This window comes from Zootoca vivipara, chromosome 6 (assembly GCF_963506605.1).
Source record: "Zootoca vivipara chromosome 6, rZooViv1.1, whole genome shotgun sequence".
NCBI classification, from domain to species: Eukaryota; Metazoa; Chordata; class Lepidosauria; order Squamata; family Lacertidae; genus Zootoca; species Zootoca vivipara.
Genome location: NC_083281.1, coordinates 29,965,516 through 29,972,692, shown reverse-complemented (window position 1 = coordinate 29,972,692; position 7,177 = coordinate 29,965,516).

Below are 7,177 nucleotides of genomic sequence, written 5' to 3'. Positions count from 1 at the left end.
CAAAGGTCTTCAACCTTTGGCTTTTTTGAAAGGTAGGCATGTTTAGACAGAGGAGTTCGAGACTGGAGAGGCTGAGCCGATGCAAACAGGAACTGAGCAGGAGGAGCAAACAGTCTCTCACATTTTGTGGATTTTTAAGGGGGTGTTTGCTGAGCCCTTTCATGCGCACCAGAGGAGGCATTGGCAGAGCCATTGGTACCCATGGTGGTAACCTCTGCTCCAGATGCACTTGCAAATGTGGGGTGGAGGAAGGTCTGTAAGGAGGACCAGCAGACCTGAGCCAAGACAAGTTGGTGTCTGAATCAACTCTCTTCAATTCAGGAAGGCCAACAGCTCAGTGGGAGAGGATCTACCTTGCATGCAGAAGGTCCCAGGTTCAATCCCCAGCATCTCCAGTTAGGGCTGAGGGACATTCCTGTCTGAAATCCTGGGAGAGATGCTGTCAGTCAGTGCAGTGGCGCCACAACGGGGGTGCAGGAGGGGTGCACCCCGGGTGCCATGTCTGGTGGGGGGGCTGACAAGAAGGCACCCTGCGGGGCCTTGCCCCACCACGGCGGCATGAGCAGCCATTGTGCCTCCGCAGCCACATGTGGAGGATCCTCCGTCCGCGGCTGCAGTCATGAGCAGAAGATCCCGGCGCTGGCGGCAAACCGCTATGTACAGCGGATGTGCGACGTTGCTATGTACGGCACATGCATCGTACGTAGCAACACTGCACATGCGCCCTACGTAGCGACACCCCACCCTGGGTGTCACAATGCCTTCATTCGCCCCTGAGTCAGTGTGGACAAGACTGAAGCTGGATGGTCCAATAGTATAAGGCAGTTTCTTAGGTCTCTTGTGTGAACAGGCACCGTTGACCTCAGTTTCCTGACTCCTGTCCCAAGTGACTTCTTACCTCAGGACAGACCCAATTTCCCCTTCAACGTTAAAAAAAAAAAAGAAAGAACGCACTGAGCTTCCAGGGGATGAGAAGATAAACACTTCTGCCTCCTCCTCAGAGCGTTGCCTGTTGAGTGCCAATTCCTTTCTCTTTCTTTCTGTTCCTCCTGTTATCTTTGCTACTATCTCTATCTATCTCCAAACGCTATCTGTTGATGAAACTCTTCCCATCCGTTGCTTCCTAGGAAGGAGGGTGAGGTGTTGTGTGAGGCATTGCACAAGAGCTGTGGCTGCTTCCCACAGTAGCATCAGCCTTGGGCACAGGCCCTTGCCCTGCAGGGCAGTGCAAACAGTGCGCAGGCCACAGGTGTATTGTGCATTCCAAGTGGGATGGCAGGGTGAAGGCAGGAGACCTTCCCTTGCTACTTCTCAGCATTTATTTATTTATTTATTATTTTTAAAGGTCATGGGTGTTTGTTTCTTTTCATATTGCATTCACTTTTCGTAATTAAAGGACCCATTCCATTCTGGCACCCTGTTAGGCGTCAGCTGAGCTATACAGTACCTTTAAAGCAGTATCACACCACTTTAAACTGTCCCGGATTCCCCCAATGAATCATGGGAACTGTAGTTTGTTAAGGGTGCTGAGGGTTGTTCGGAGACCCCTATATTTCTCTCGTGGGGCTACAGTTCCCAGAGTTTCATTGAGAGAGGTTTTGTTACAGATTGTTAAACCACACACTTCTCCAACCAAAACAAATCCAGGGAAGAGTTTGCATTAAAATGCATATATTAGAGATAATAACATACAAAAAAATGCATTCTATTAAGGATAATGTGTATGTTAGGCAAAAATAGGTATATTAGGAATAATGTACACTAAAATGCTGGTGAATTTTCATGAGGACTTGGGGGGGAGCAGCAAACCGGTGAGGAAATGTGGCAAGCTGAATTTAAGTTGGGTGGGGGAGAAGAGAAAGAGAAACTAAGATACAGTGGTACCTCGGTTTATGAACACAATTGGTTCCTGAAGTCTGTTTATAAACTGAAGCGAACTTTCCCATTGAAAGTAATAGAAAGTGGATTAATCTGTTCCAGACGGTCCACGGAGTACTTAAACTGAAGCGTTCATAAACTGAAGCGAACTTTCCCATTGAAAGTAATGGAAAGTGGATTAATCCGTTCCAGATGGGTCCGCGGCGTTCGTAAACCGAAAATTCGTAAACCGAGGTGTTCATAAACCGAGGTTCCACTGTACTCAGGTGTCTGCATCCCTACCGCCTGCCTCTCCCCCCCCCCCCCGGGCTACTCGTTGCTAGTGAGTACATTTTCTCCTGTGGCTGTAGAACAGAACGCCACAAGGGTCTCTATCACATAGTGAGGAGGGCCCACAACTTCCTTTCCGTTTTGATTAGGAGGTGGGGGGGGGGGGTTACTTGACATTTTAAAAAAGGAAAAAAGAAGCAAGATAAAGGAATCCGTCAGATGACACTGCGTGTCAGGTTGTGTCACAACATCATTAAAACGTTCTGTCTCATTGACTAAGCCGTTGCCACCAGTTCTGAGAAACTGATCCAGCTGGCAGAATGGGACTTTCTCCCCTTGCTTTTCTGTACAGCTCAGAGAGAAAGCATCTCTCTCTCTCTCTCTCTCTCCCCCCCCCCCATATTCTACTCACAGCATTAAGCCTTAATCCCATTAGAAGGATTTGTAGCATATCCAGCCTTCGATAGAGAGATAGCTATATAGCCGGACAAATTTCTGCATAGATACCTGAACCTCATGCTGTGCCAGTCTGTTTGAAGAAACGATATCCTTCCAAGCCTCCACACCTCACTCCCCGCCCCCGCCCCAATACTAGAGCGCATCTTCCCCCCACCCCACCCCCGCCGCCTGCCACCTCTCCTTCCAATGCAGCTTAGTCCCAGATTTTATAGAGTGCTTCTGCTGTCGGGGGTGCTTGGCAATAGTCTGCTAACTTGCCGCCTGAACATCCCAGTGCTATTCATTTAAGGCCGGCATCTGGTATCTTGCAACAAGATGGCTGATCAAATAAAATTACGAAGGTTGATAGGATTAAACATCGCTAGGAGACAGCACCAGGCAGTCTCCTTTTACAAAATGTGGGGAATGTATCCTGTAGGTATTCATTTGTAAAAAAAAAAAGGGGGGGACCGCATCCAGAACTTGACATTGACACGCACACACACACACATATACACACAACCCCCAAAACAGCTTGGCGGGAGGCTGTGATTTGTTGGTGCCATTTCAAGGTGGGTGCAACAAGAGGTGAGGTGGATTTTGAAAAAGGAAGGACTTCTTCAATGGGAGGGAAATTACTTGCACCAGGTCCGGGGTGGTACTAAACTACCTTTTCCTCAAAGCTGACCTCTTAACACCCAGACACAAAAGTTTTTGAGCTATTGTTAAGAAAATTCACCCCCAACAAAACACCCCACTTCCAACATTCCATGAACCACTGCACCAGGGTTTCCCCGGATAATCCGCCCAGACACTATTTCTGATGGACAAATCCCAGATATGTCTGGGAAATTCCGGACATATGGCAGCCCTACACATTCACCAGTAGAATTTAGTTGAATTCCCCCCCCCCCCCAGGCCCTGTATAAATTTGTTCCCTGAGTGGGGTCACGTCCATAAACTGACAGGGCTGCTCTCAATCTTTTGAAGCCCTTTCAAGTGGGGTAGATAACCCTTTTCAATCCAAGTGCCATGTCTCCCTCTGAACAGCCTGCTGAGGCCACATGCCAGCCACACGCAGGGCCTGAGGCAAAAGTGGGTGCAGCAAGGGAGGTGTCTCTGTGTGGTCGGCTAGTTTCTACATTCACACGTGCATGCACCTCTCTTTCCTCCATCCAGGCATAATCAGAGTTCAAGGACAAATTCCAGCCAGGCAAAAACACTCAGGGTGTGCAGCAGTGCTGGTGAGGGTGTGGCCTGGGGAGAAGGGGTGTGGCTAGGGAGAGGCGTGGCCTGAAGAGAATCCTGAGGGCTAGGCAGAGAGGCCTGGAGGAGCCCACTTGGTCCCTAGACATAATGTTAAGAGCCTGCTGGATCAGGCCAATGGCCAATCTCACCCAGCATCCTGTTCTCACAGTGGCCAACCAGAAGCCTGTGAGAAACTCTCAATGTTCCCAACGCCTGCCTTACAGCTTTTGCCAAGGGTACCTGAAGCATTGCCTCTTTCTACGTGGAGCTCAACAATGAGTTCTGCTCCAGAAGCCCTTCTTTTGAAGTTCATACTGGATGAGGTGTGGTGCATTGTGTGGGATGTAATCCATTTGAGCAGACAAATACAACATTCCTTGTTTGCCTAGAGTGGACACAGACGGGGGATGTTGATCCACCCAGTTGAACTTCCTGTTACACCTGGTCTGGAGCATTCTCTCCCTGTGTGTGACCAGGAAAGTAGGTGTGACCCTGGGAGACCCCATAAAAGGGGCTGGTCATGCAGCCATCTCTCCTCCCCCCCCTCCCCTTATCCCTCCCCATCTCCTTTCCTTTTGTGTTGTGTTTTTCAGATTCTTTCTCCTATTGATGCCATGCTCTCTCGATACTGATGTATTTTGCTGTCTGCTGGCTCTCAGCCACCAGGACATGGTCTCATTCCCATATGTGATGAACCCACATTCCTTTCTGTAACTCTAAGCTAAAGCCTGCCTTCAGGGATCCAACTGTGAACTGAATGTGAGTAAACTTCTTATTACTTTTAAGAGAAGCTTATTGTGTCTTCATTCTTTTTAGGAGGGATAAAAGGCAACTTGCCAGGAACAAAACCCAATCTAGACAAGGTCAGATTGGATTCCCACACATGGCACTGTGGCATAGCTGCCAAGTTATCCCATTTTTTAAGGGATTTTCCCTTATGCTGAATAGGCTTCCTCGCGAGAAAATGGAAAACTTGGCAGCTATGCACTGTGGCCAAGTGATCCAATGCCCTCAAACTTGCCGAAGTTTCCCTAAGCCATTTATGCCTTTTAAACTCTCCACTTCTTGTGTTTTTATGCTATGGGATATTTTATTATTGGTGCCTAGACATATCTGCTCGGGCACAAAGCCCTATTGCGTTCAATGGGAGTTACTTCCAGGTAAGTGGATTATATAGGATTGCAAGCCTTAATCTGTTTCATTTTTTAATATATAACCCTGTTATAGGGAGACCTATAAATCCCGATCATTAATTAGCAAATAAAATGCTTCGTTTCGATTAACAGGGATTGCATTTGGGACCAAGTTAAAACAATTTTCTCTTACTCGTCAGATGCCTTGGAGGCCTGCTATTGGACGGAACAGTGGTCCACCAATATTTTAAATCAATCAGAGAACGCAGGTCTACCTTGCAGGGGTGCTGTAAGAATATCAATAATGCATTTATTTATTTATTTATTTAGTTGAAATAATTAAATGCTGCCCTTTTTTTCTCCATTCCAGGGTTAACAAATAAATAAATAAATAAATGTTAAAGCACATTGATAAAATGCACTACAATGAAATGACAGAATTAAATGGCAGATCAAAAGAACAAGCAGCAGTACTCTCATATGTCACAAGCAGAATTTAAAAGGCTTGTATTGGTAAAATAGTGCATGAAAGGCTTTGTCCAGATAAAAATGTTGGTGGTAGGTAAGCTGCCTTGCGGGGTTGGGGGAACGTATTTCCTTGCTGGTGAATCACAGATATGTGAAGCCATTTGAACACTTTATTATTATTAAAACACCATAACAGTAGTGAGCATTTGTCATCAATTAAACAAAATAAAACTTGAAAGGAACGGCTGCCTTCTTTGAAACAAGTTGCCCAAGGAATCTTACCTAGCCCCAACCTTATCATTTAGGGAACCGCTTCTTCTGAAGGTCGATATAATCCCGGGGATTCACTGTTTTTCTTCTTCCCTTCAAACGTGCACCGAGTGGAAGCTTTTATTGATTATTATTTTATTCTGTTTTATGACTTTGTGGTGTTATTTATCTTTGTAAGCTGCCTCGAGTTTTTTAAATGAGTTGGCTGGGGGGGGCGGGTGTCAGGGCGGTGTGGGTGGAGGAATTAAAATTTAAAATTATTGACTTAATACCCTGCAAACGGCAGCTCAAGAAAGAAAAAAAAACCTCTAAAAAGGTCTGTTTTGTTTCAGGGTGAATTGCCAAAGCAGGATCCAAATGGCATTTTCACAGGATAAAAAGCTTCATTGAGCCTTAATCACACCATGCCTCCATTTAGATGCATTTGTAGTAGAGGCAAGGTTACACCACATTGAGAATAAACTACTAGAGTCTGGAGCGAAAGCTGAATGTCATGACCCTGGGATCAGACTCCCATTTTTCCTCTTCCCTCCCTGTCCATTTTTCCTTTTGTGTCATGTTATCTATTTGCTCCATAAATCTTTACATTGCTTGTTTGTGCATGTGTGTTTAAAATTCTTGGTGAAAGCAGTTAAAAGACAATTGCTTTAAAATATTGCAAGCCTGCAGGCAAGGACTGCCTTATTTTAATTGATTGTATATGAGCCTTTGGGGCTAAAGAGTGGGGTACAAAAGTTCTAAATAAATACAGTCCATAAGGAATAGCCTCAGATCCTCTTGCCAACCCAGAAGCACTTGCATCAGTACCCTCTCTAGCTCAAGGAAGTTTCATTGCCCTGATCTGTTTCCAAAGACCCCCCATCTCAGAACCCCTGGAAAGGGCTGGGTACCATTTAAATGAAGGGTCTCATGGAATGCCAGGCAAACTACTGAGGCAGTGCTGTGACTCCTCTTAAAGGCTTAAAGCACATATCACACTGGTCCTGAAAGATGTACATTGGCTCCCAGTACATTTCCTAGTACAATTCAAAGTGTTGGTGCTGACCTTTAAAGCCCTAAATGGCCTCAACCCAGTATACCTGAAGGAGTGTCTCCACCTCCATCGTCCAGCCCGGACACTGAGGTCCAGTGCTGAGGGCCTTCTGGTGGTTCCCTCACTGCGAGAAGTGAGGTTACAGGGAACCAGGCACAGGGCCTTCTTGGTAGTGGTGCCTGCCCTGTGGAACGCTCTCCCATCAGATGACAAGGAAATAAACTACTATCTGACTTTTAGAAGACATCTGAAGGCAGCCCTGTTTGGGGAAGGTTTTAATGTTTGATGTTTCATCATATTTTTAATATTCTGTTGGGAGCCGCCCAGAGTGGCTGGGGAAACCTAGCCAGATGGGCAGGGTATAAATTATTATTATTATTATTATTATTATTATTATTATTATTATTAACATCTTGAGATTGAACCAACATATGAGCTC